This window comes from Rutidosis leptorrhynchoides, chromosome 2, assembly GCF_046630445.1.
Source record: "Rutidosis leptorrhynchoides isolate AG116_Rl617_1_P2 chromosome 2, CSIRO_AGI_Rlap_v1, whole genome shotgun sequence".
Classification (NCBI taxonomy): domain Eukaryota; kingdom Viridiplantae; phylum Streptophyta; class Magnoliopsida; order Asterales; family Asteraceae; genus Rutidosis; species Rutidosis leptorrhynchoides.
The window spans coordinates 161,045,938-161,059,108 of record NC_092334.1 but is presented as its reverse complement, the minus strand read 5'-3'; positions in this window follow the sequence as shown (position 1 = coordinate 161,059,108).

Genomic DNA, 13,171 nt, shown 5'->3' with positions numbered 1-13,171 from the left:
TATATATATATATATCACATAGCATGCAACTATCTAACTAGCATGTCAATCACTACACTACACAAGGTAATCAGAGTAATCCATAGTAGCATGATTTGCTAATTAAACTCTATCTGAAGATAGACCCACTCACCAATTACCAGCAATTGAAGATTCTCTGAGGTCTAATCTTTCTGAGTCTTCTCTTTCTCTTTTTCACCTGAGAATAGACATAATCAAGTCAGTAATCATGTCTTGATATCATCCCAACATCAAGACAATAGCATCAATAAACAAGCACTTGAACACTTAATCAATCTGACCTATCAACCCTACGAGTTACGCTCATCCGCACGTCTGAGAAACCTCAACCGTGCGGTTGACACCTCACTCGTACATTTAGTCCTTGGCCTAATATCTAATTAGACAACACTAGATCCGTACGGTTGACCACATGAGTGACATATGACTCGTACGAGTCATATCTCAACCGTACGATCCAACAAGAAAATATAACAGTTCAAGTAGTCACTCACTCGTGCGGTTCACCATGCGGTTGACCGCCTCAACCGTACGAGTGAAAGCTCACTCGTGCGAGTGAAGGATCACTCGTGCAAGTGACAAGGAACATCAATAGCAATATATCATTACATTTTCTAACCTATATTCATCATATATTCATTCATTCATAAGCCTATATCAAGAATTCAATCCATAATAACAAATTAACGCATGCACACTAGCCACACACGCTAATACCTCTATTTCTGACCCAAATACATTTTGATATAGCTTCTAAATAGTTTACCATTGGAAATTATTTTTTATTACGATTCCAACGATACTTGATTCATCAAAAACAGAGCTACGGTTTGAAAGTTATGATCAAAACAAGTTTCCACAAATCTGACCATGTGCTCACACGTGTGACTGAGGTCTCACTCGTGCGAGTGAGTCCTCACACGTGTGGTTGACCCTCAAAAGTGTGGTCACTCGTACGAGTGACCTGTCAAAAGTGTGGGTGCTGAAGAACAGCTCATGCACGCTGATTTTCGCGTTTTTGGCCCAAAAACTCGATTTTTGCATGTTCTAACACAAAACCACATGAAAAACATCATATAAACCTTATAGAAGCTATATCTAACATAAATTAAACATAACATACACAAAACATGAAGATTAAAGCTCAAAATTCATCAAAAACTCATTTGCACCCAAAACCCATTTCATAAGAATTAAAGCACGAATTCAATCAATCAAACCTGGATAAATGATCACAAAGATGATATAATTCAGTTCCTAAAGCCCCTTGCTTCAATTTCTAGCTTGGATCAATTAGGGTTTGAGATGAGATAAAGTTTAGGTACGTGCTAGTTTTTAGAAGATTCAAGAAATGAAGATAAGAAGCAGATATATACACACTTATGTGGGTTATAAACCCATACCCCATAGACACGGGTATTTACCAGTTATCTAATATCTTTCGTACCTCGTTAGGAGGCCCTAACGGTGTCCAAATTAAACAAACGAATATGTTCTGTGACCCTTGTCACAAACTGGTCTTAACCACATATTCAATTAACAATACACATATTATTAAAATAAAAGCATATATAAACACAACTATAAACCTAAGGGCAATTAAGTAATCTTACTTCTAACACCAATTTCAATCCATTACAAATCCACCCCCCTTAAAGAGATTCCGTCCTCGGAATCTGGTCATTCATAGGCACAATGGTCAAAGGTAGCAACCATCCTCACCAATGGTCACATCGAGAACTAAATCAAAACACATATTACTGCTACATGCACTACCTAAGTAGGTTCATTACTCAACAAGTCTTCTCAATTGGCAACTCAACATCTAAATTTATCAAATTGAACTCTTACTGTCACCGAGTCAAACACCAACTTTTCAATTACGATTACCATCAAATGGTCAATTTTGACATAAGTTGGTACACTATTTCCATCTACCCAACACAACAGTCAGACAATCTATCACATGATTGCCTACAGTATCACACTCGTCCTTTTCCGAAGTAACCACATACCAACAATCAGACGTATACCAAAAAACTACGCAAGTCATTTTCTACTTGAGTGTTTAAGTTAAAAGGATAACGATCCATCAATTCTACTTCAATTACGATTAGCACCATTTCAACATGAGAAAACTCATAAACAATACATCGACCCGTCATCGATCTAATAAATTTCCACAAAGTGAGTCATATCAAGTTTCTATTTACCTACTAAATTCTAGAATCATAGGTAGCTGTCCATTATTTAGCCCATCAATTTATAACAACAATCTGGTTTCTATGGTGTTTTATGAAAAGTCCACGTCAAAACTGACATTGCACACCAATTCTCGTAGATACCATCGGTAATCCACCTATAAACCATCTAACCAAACACTTCAGTCAGGTTCTCGAGATTACCCATAAGATGACTCGATAAAATTTTCCAATTCTGTCGTTCCATGTCATCAATCTGTTGCCATCGTCTCACATGAAAACACAATATCAACACTAATTTCCTCACAATAACAGTAATAATTTCATTGAAATTACCTAAATCTATAATCAAATACCCATTCTCAACCCGGTATTTGAGAATTTTATCATATTTCTTGCAACAATGTTGTTATCTACTAAATATTCCATCGACTAGCATATGCCTCTAATCATATCGTCAATAGTACTAATTATTACGAACACAATACTCTCATCAAAGCTCGCAATTTAACCCTTATTAACCAATAATAAATCAACATCTAGATCCAACACAACGATCGTTACCATGTCTGAAAGGTTAACTTCCTGTCAAGTTTTTTTTTTCTTCAGAAAATCGTAATAAATCGATATTAAGGGAAATTCCACAAATAATCATATGTCATATCTCATCAAGTTTTCCTCCAGAAGATAATATTGATCTCAACGTAACTTAAAATTTTCAACCCATTGAAACAATGTTTTCCAATTAATATATCCAATCCCACCTGGTCACAACATACAACACTGTCAATCAACATCATATCCATCACCTACTATATCTTCTCCGACTTTCAAAACTACTATATGATTCACTACAATGTATTTTCATTGGCCAGATGCAATACATTGTCTCAAATCATACTTTCATTTCAAATATCTCGGAGCAAGATCCTAATCATGTTCATCAGTCTATCCATTACTACGTTCACGAGTCACTGTTAGTTACAACCCACTAACAATAAACAATTCCAAAGAACACAAGGTTGACAAACCTATACATTAACACACAATTATAACACTTACTGTTTGTCGACACCTCATTCACTATCACACCGTTCTGGGTTCATAATGAAAATCCCACTCTAGTGCTTCTTACAACCTCAGGTTTTCTGAACTATGAATTATCCTGAGGATTAAATATCTAACATCACTTTCTAACTCAACTGTATAATAACCAGTCCTGATAACATCCAACAGTTCCCAAGAACTCAGTCTTAAATCACTTTTAGCTATACAGTACTGGAAGAGTCAATCTCTGTTTCAAGTTCCACCTAAGGTCAAATCTTTCTTTGGTCAACTCCAACAATGAATCGGTCACGCTGACAACATATGACAATTTGTAAGAACTATCAGTTCAAAACAAATCAACCCATAAACATATAATATCTCAAAATAGGTTCAATTATTATTCGCAATCACACGCTCGCATCAATAATTCCATGATCATCGAACCTATATTTACCGATTTTTAAGGTTCATTAATGCAACAATTAACAAGTTATTACAAGTTAATTCCCAAAAGATTTCAACCATCAATTGAAGCTGTTACACGACTCCCATAACATAAGAATTTATCATGTCAAATCATTCCATCTTATTGACATACTGATCACAATTCCAAATGGGGTCGAACACTCGACATTATCTTCGGGTCTTAGCATCTACCTAATACCATCCCCCATTTAAATCAAGGGTTTCCCTGTTATCTAAAGATAACCCACAGAACACTACTCACAAATCCCAATCTTAGTCTAACTCACGCCCGAGACTCAAGGTCAACGCACACCCAAAAACTTGGTCCTCAGTCAGGTCAAAGTTCGTCTCTATTTTCCCAAGAGACCAATTCAAGAAAGTCGCCCACATTTATTCTAAGAACCACATGAAAGGTCATATCAGGCCACGAAAGGAAGACAGATCCTTTGGACAACCCTATGGGTCCTACACAATAAGTCCAATCATACTACGATATCACTAAACTAGTCACACTCAATGATTCAGTCATGTCTATTAAGCATATAGACTACTCGCCTCATAAAGTCACTCAATAGAATCCTAATCACTGGTCAACAATTAAGGGGACTACTACCCTAGCCAGTCCCTACGGGTCACCACGTACATTCTGCCCGTCAACTGTAAAGGAACAACACTTCATATAATCCCTATACAGCACTATCAAGCCACACATAATAATATATCAGGTTAGACTAATGGACAACTTACTAAGAGCATGGCAACATGTCACATAAATTAGATCCCATGCATAGCTACACAACATGGCACTTATCACATATCACAATTCAGTTCCGACCGACATATCATGCAATCACATAAAACATAACAACGGAATGCCATGTTCAAATTATTCATCCATTAAAATGCACTATCCCAATATAAAACCAACAATTTTCACTAATCATGGTAAGCATGTCTAATGCAATCACATCTGACAAGTCTCGGAGAACATGTCAATCACAAAAAGCATGGAACCACGTCAAAGGGAACAAGATCCCAATAATGTTGATGGTAGCTCCAGACATATCTAATGTAACTGGAGCCGTCAAATCATCGACTATTTCTGCTATAGAAATAACAATCACATCACAATGATCCCCCACTATTTACAACAGATTACAATCAAACATAACCACATGTATACAATCCAATAGTACACTACTAATAACAATAATGTAATAAGAACGCACCTTCATAAGAAAGAAGACATCTTTTTATCTATCAACACATCAGTCCCACCTGCACCCCGGACCCACTCCACTATTAATTACAATCATTGTAGCAATGGAAGCCAGAATCAATTTCGGTTGTCATTGTTCCATCTCATTTATCTTTTTCTTCTGTATCTCGTAGATTCCTTTATCACTGCAACTCATATACATCTTTATCCACTAAATACTTTAATGCGACACTCCTGGCTAATCAAAATCAATCTTGATGTCATCAACAGATCTCTGACAATGCTGAGGGTCAACGGGGCATCTGCAGGATTTGATCGATCTTCATACCTGTCTTATCACATCGAGTCACACAAAACTTAGTAGATAATAGGTTAGTTCAATCACAACTAACGCACATGCTATCCTGCATCCACTTAACCCCACCCACGGACATGTTTGACTACACTCAAGGTTTGAGAACAAGATACACGCATGTACTTGCTGTCAAACCTAGGCTCTGATACCAACTTGTAACACCGGCCATTTTTTTTAGAACACAGCGGAAGTCTTAGTTAATAAAACACCACATTAATTACATTAGTACAAAAGCTTAAGTTTAACTTTCACAAACGGTGTTACTTTATTACAAACACGGTTACAAATGTCCACATCAGAGTTGCTAGTCAAACATGTCTTCTACATCAAATTCCGTTCCCATCAACAGTACCTAAACCTGCAGGGGGAGGAATGTGGGGGATTAGCGCACCGCTAAGTGAATGGAATCTATCTACAGATTAAGCTTAAGCAATCCCTCATACAACAGTCAACTAACATGCTTACAACCATCAAGCATACAAACAACGACAATATGAGGCTCGGCGGCTTGTACGGGCATACGACTCCTAGCCGATCGAACTAGAGTCTAACGATAGTCCTTCCTACCAAGTCTCTGCATAACTATCCAAACGCAACACATGCGTTCTTCTATGCTATACTAACAGACTGTAGGACTTGGACTCAACCTCCCTTGGAATGGTTGACCTCACACGAACTTCAACCGCCCTAGGCATGGTTGAAAGCCCCCAACCACCCTAGGCATGGCTGGTGTCAAACACAGTGCACATATACAATATATATAGATCACATAGCATGCAACTATCTAACTAGCATGACAATCACTACACAACACAAGGTAATCAGAGTAATCCACAGTAGCATGATTTGCTACTTAAACTCTATTCGAAGATAGACCCACTCACCAATTACCAGCAATTGAAGATTCTCAGAGGTCTAATCTTTCTGAGTCTTCTCTTTCTCTTTTTCACCTGAGAATAGACATAATCAAGTCAGTAATCATGTCTTGATATCATCCAAACATCAAGACAATAGCATCAATAAACAAGCACTTGAACACTTAGTCAATCTGACCTGTCAACTGTACAAGTTACGCTCATCTGCACGTCTGAGAAACCTCAACTGTGCGGTTGACACCTCACTCGTACGTTTGGTCCTTGGCCAAATATCTAATTAGACAACAGTAGATCCGTACGGTTGACCACACGAGTGACATATAACCCGTATGAGTCATATCTCAACCGTACGATCCAACAAGCAAATATAACAGTTCAAGTAGTCACTCACTCGTGCGGTTCACCATGCGGTTGACCGCCTCAACCGTACGAGTGAAAGCTCACTCGTGCGAGTGAAGGCTCACTTGTGCAAGTGACAAAGAACATCAATAGCAACATATAATTACATTTTACAACCTATATTCATCATATATTCATTCATTCATAAGCCTATATTAATAATTCAACCCATAATAACAAATTAACGCATGCACACTAGCCACACACGCTAATACCTCTATTTCTGACCCAAATACATTTTGATATAGCTTCTAAATATTTTACCATTGGAAAGAATTTTTCATTACGATTCCAACGATACTTGATTCATCAAAAACGGAGCTACGGTTTGAAAGTTATGATCAAAAGAAGTTTCCACAAATCTGACCATGTGCTCACACGTGTGACTGAGGCCTCACTCGTGCGACTGAGTCCTCACACGTGTGGTTGACCCTCAAAAGTGTGGTCACTCATACGAGTGACCTGTCAAAAGTGTGGGTGCTGAAGAACAGCTCATGCACGCTGATTTTCGCGTTTTTGGCCCAAAAACTCGATTTTTGCAAGTTCCAACACCAAAACCACATGAAAAACATCATATAAACCTTATAGAAGCTATATCTAACATCAATTAAACATAACATACACAAAACTTGAAGATTCAAGCTCAAAATTCATCAAAAACCCATTTGCACCCAAAACCCATTTCATAAGAATTAAAGCTTCAATCAATCAAACCTGGATAAATGATCACAAAGATGATATAATTCAGTTCCTAAAGCCCCCTGCTTCAATTTCTAGCTTGGATCAATTAGGGTTTGAGATGAGATAAAGTTTAGGTACGTACTAGTTTTTAGAAGATTCAAGAAATGAAGATAAGAAGCAGATATTTACACACTTATATGGGTTATAAACCCATACCCCATAACACACGGGTATTTACTAGTTATCTAATATCTTTCGTACCTCGTTAGGAGGCCCTAACGGAGTCCAAATTAAACACACGGACATGTTCTGTGACCCTTGTCACAAACTGGTCTTAACCACATATTCAATTAACAATACACATATTATTAAAATAAAAGCATATATAAACACAACTATAAACCTAAGGGCAATTAAGTAATCTTACTTCTAACCCCAGTTTCAGTCTGTTACATTGTTTATGCGGAATTGTTTTTGATTCCATCTCTTAAATGATTGAGGATATGATGAAGATGATGATGATTCTGACGGATGTTAATCGAGAATCGTAGGATCCATTCCAAAATAATGGATTATTCAACAATAAACTGGATGAAGATGATGATGATACTGACGGATTGGATGATGATGATGATGATGTCACACCCCCAAAATAGACCAGGGGTAATTGTGACCAATCATATCATAACATAGTTGTATAAGCGAGAACGACTCTAAATGAGACGTTTTATTTATTAAATAAACAGCGGAAGCATTATTCAAAGTTTTACATCATAAGAGTACAGTAAATGGAAAATGTCTTAAACAAAATGATAAATATGAATGATGGACTCCATGCAAGCAGCAAAGCATACATCAATCATCTAGTAGCAAGTAGCAGCTAGCTCAATCATCACCTGAGACAAAACACGCTTAAAGTGTCAACCAAAAAGATTGAGTGAAATTCATAGGTTTATAAATAATATCCAAAGTTTTAGACCACAAGATTTAGTTTAAAGTTGATTGATATAGAAATATCAATCTAAAAGTGTTGCTGCATTTTGTAATATCGCTATTAAACAAGTTTACCCTATGACACCTTGTACTGTCAGTGTCTTGGAATCATTATTATGTAACCAAAGACCAACGGTCGAATGGTTAGAGACGTTACTCTCAATAGGCCTACTCACAATAATTAAGTTTGCATTTAAACGTAGCAATTGACGATATTACGGTAGGGATTTAGCATGAATCAAAGCATGACAGCATAGTTAACAATTTAGTACTTGTGTCTAAGCGTAAAACAGTTATAAAGCAAGCATGTGTCTCACCCCAAAAGTTATAAAACAGTTATGAAACAGTAAAAAGTAGGGCTATGAAGTTTACCTTAGTAGCACACAAAAGAATTGAACGGAAGGACGTGACCGAGATCTCAACCTAGAGATAGAACGTATGATCAGACATTGCCTAACAGACAATAGTATATAGTACTATATTGATAGTAATGGTTCACTAAAGAATTTCCATTTTCGGAAGGTTACTATTTATGGAAAGTTTCCACTTATAGTAATTTTCAAATTTTAGAAAGTTCGGGTTAATCTTTAGCAAGACGTTGTATAACTTTACTCAAACTTCGTTGCTATCAAATAAGTCAAGAATGACCAGATGTAACCGAGGGCCCAGGATTCTTGACCAGAATCTAAGTCATGGCATTCGAGATCCACAAGCTTACCCATAAATGGCAACCTAGACATCATTCACTTACGACCGTGAGTAGTGATGAAGTTCACATGAATTATACATTATCTTTGATTAACCTTCACTTTAGGTGTATACACACAACGAATTATTAATGTACTTAATAATTATATATGTGATAATATAACCTAAGTTTTATTTAATATTTAGTTATTATACCTTAGTATGTCTTATATATATTAAATATAATTACTTTTAAATAAATACCTAAATTACTTCAAAAATAATAGTGTTTTATTAATCGAACATTATTAAAAAATGTCTAAATAATAAATTAAATATCTAAAAATTACATACATAATTTTTATAGTCTTAGTTAATCATATAGATTAGTAGAAAAATTTAAGAAAATGTTTTTATTATATTTTTGTATTTATTTTTGTTTTTACCCTTAATGTATTCACAAAACAATTTTAATTCTACATAATTATTAAATAAACCCAAATAATTATTTTTATAATTTTTGTAATTTTCTGTCAGTCTAATAACCTGTAGAAAAATATTTAAAAAAATATTTTTTATTATTTTATATTTATTCTTAATTTACCTTCGAATTACATAATAATAGAGTTTAATTATATAATAAACACCAATTCGACCCAAGTAATTATTTTTATAATTTTTTTCAGATCTATATAAGTTTTAAAAACTCAGAAAAAAATTATATATATTTTATTTTTGGTTAAAAGTATTTATTACGAATTTTACATTGTTTTTACGTTTAAACACTACATAATTCGTATTTAATTATAAATAATATTCCATAAATTATCAAAATTATTTTTATGCATCATAACACTTATAATACTAATTATAACATATAAACATAATTAATTTTGAATTTTACAAAGAATATACAATAAATATAAATATAAATGACAATATTGAAAAAAATTAATAAAAATAGAAAGTACCTCAAATTTTCTTCAAGGTTTTGAGAGAATAACTTAAGTTTTTGTGTTTGGCAAGAAAAAATGAATAAGGAGCCATGTATTTATAGGTAAAAAATGGTTGGTGAAAAGAAAAAAAAAATAATAAAATAAAGGTGCCAATTTTGACAAAATAATAAAAACATGTTAAAAATGTTTTTAATAAGTTTTTGTTTTTGAAAATATTTAGTCAAAATTCATGGGCTCATTATTTAATTTATTAAAAAAAATCTTATTTCTTTTTATTTTTATTTTTTTATAAGCTAAAAATATATATAATGATTAAAATAACTTATCATTTAATTAATAATTATGTTACATATAGTTTTAAATATAATACGCATTAATATTAACTAAAGTTATTTTATATAATTAGTGTAAACTTTAGTTAACAGAACGTGTCAACTAAAAATAAATATTTGATCAACGTCGAATTTAATTATATATTACGTATGGATAACAACCCTATAGTCAAATTAGTCAATTCGGGTATGGAAATATGAGGGTTGTTATAGTACCTACCCGTTAAAAGAAATTTCTTCCCGAAATTTAGTTGTTGCCATTAATCGGTGTTGTTCGTACATAGACGAGGATATTTACGCTTTATTTGGTTTTCACGTTCCCAGGTATGCTCGGGGCCTTGCGTGAATTCCAACGGATAGAATATTGTTCTGTTTCAAGAATTAAAATCATACATACCATAATTTCTACAAGTTCTTCTACGAAGTGCATTTTATTATTAATGCGGAGATCATTCAAAATGATGATGTTATACAAGTCATTTCAGTAAATTGGATATATAAAATGTGTTATGAATAATATCGAGCTCATTTAAACCTTGAGCGTTTATGCCACAATGTTAGGGTAGACAAAACAGAGAGTAGTTCATGAAAATTATAGTCATGAAGTTTGATAGAGATCATCATTGTTTACAACAAGAATATTGTAATGATGAATATAAGTTGAAGAATAAAGTTTTATCACTATTGAATAATATGGATAGAACGATTCGATTATAGAAAGAGTATAAATGAAGCTATCGTAAAAGAGTGAATGAGTAAATTAAATGTTCGCCTTAACTTTTGACGTAGTCACGATTGATTTTCGGAATTCAAGGGATTAAAGGAAATCTTCGTAATCTATAAGATTTGATTATTCGGTATTTACGGAATTTTGGGATTTCTTTGATTAAATGCAGTGAATTGCCTCGATTGCTGTGTTTGGAAATTTTGCTGTAAATTAGCTTCTTCCGTTTCATTATCTTCACCACTTCTATACTTTCTTCCTAGATTCATACTTCCAAAAGATTTGTTAATATGCTCAATCCCGTATTGATATTTGTTATTATATTGACCATATATGCAGTCATGCTTCTTTTTCTTTTACCACCAGAGGAATCTGTTTACTTCTACTATGCTCTTGGGGTTATAGTGTTTTTAATTCTCCCGTGTCTTTATGTTGCTATACGCATTGATATACACGATTTGTAATTTCCGTGTTGTTATCGGGCTTTGTATTTTCCCTTATATGTCAGAGCTCTTTACCTTTTTATTCTGCTCTCGACTCTAAGTTAAGCGAGTAATGGTCCAGAATTTGTAGGTATGAAGTTTCAAATGAACCTAATGTTCTAAGCGTAATATCACGATTTGATTTGGTAAATTACCAGAATTACTGAGGATAGAACTATCAAGAATATATGTTCTTGATATGTTCAGAGATTAAGTAGAATGTAAGAGTCGTGTAACATGGCAAATAATGATTATAAAGTCTATGAATCATCATCTTCCATTAAAAATTTAGCATGACTTACTGTAATATAATCACGCTGGCCTGACGTCATTATATTATACTAACTCATGCTTCAATTTCCAACATTTCTTCAAAACATTTATAATTTAAACTTGAATTTTACTGAATATAGAAACTAAAATAGTTTCCTTTATAAAGATATCGCAAAGAGATACTTAATTGTGGACAAGAATCGTTATGAAAATATCTTCAGAAATATAGAGGATATTTATAACGACATTTTGGAATTTCTAAGTTCGAAGGTTGATGAAGAAAAATTTTCCGCAAGCTTTTAACATAACTTCGGAGCAAGATATTCTCTAAAGATTTCATCGGATCCAGAATTACTTGGATTCTTTGAATATAGGGTTTGGTCCTTGTATTTGTCCTTGGTCTCCTCCATGGTTAGCTCAATCCGTTTTTCAGTTCCAAATTTTCTTTTAAGCTTTTTCAACGTACCATTCTTTATTATCAAACTTTTGGCCATTGAGACCATCTACAATTTTGCTGTTTCCTCTGCATTTAATGCAGCCATATTTGATTCATCGGTTATCAATCCGAGATGGTTTCAAGAAATTTCATTTTTAGATGATTAAACGCTGATTGTAATCGTCAACGGATCTAATGGTTGATGAATAGGCGTTGTTGATTTCAAAAGTAATGAACGATAATTTCGGTGGTTTGATGTGATAATTCATCATAGAATACAAACGAATATAATTCATGAATGTAGTGATCTTTAGGAAGATTACACTTGCTAAAGCTTTACTTGGATTCCGATATGTCCAAATCAGAATAGGTAATTAAATTTGTGTGAAAATGGTTGTTCTTTAGTGAATGGATACATATGTGGATGTAAGTAGTATAGTTACTAATTATTGAATCAGAATTTAAAGAATGTACAATGTAAGATATTGATGTGAGATATAAATATTTCTCGGGTTTTACCTACCCGTTAAAATATTTTCACAATTAACAGTTTGTACAAAAGGATTTTTAATTACAATCTTTATGAAGATATACGTTCATATATGTATTCTTCACGTATAATATAGATTTAATGAGTTAATATACTATTAAAATCATTTGATTTGCGGTTGAAGCAATAAATAATCTTCAAAACTTGAGAGATTACATAATCATCGCAGAATCTTTCTTTAATGAAGTTATGAATCAATACTCCATCGTTCATTGTTATTGATATACCTCGGTATATGATGTTGATGCTCGTGGAATTCTTGTGAAATTCACAAGGCACGAATGATGTTTTCTAAAGAGTTTTGAGTACATCGAAAATGAAAGTGTAAAACCAAACATGTATTTGAATAATACACTTAGTTTATTATGAAATGGAGTTTATTGTGATGAAGCAGTGATTAACGAGGAATGTATATCATATCATATTAGTGATATGAATTAACCAAGTAGTACATACTATTTAAGATTCACACATA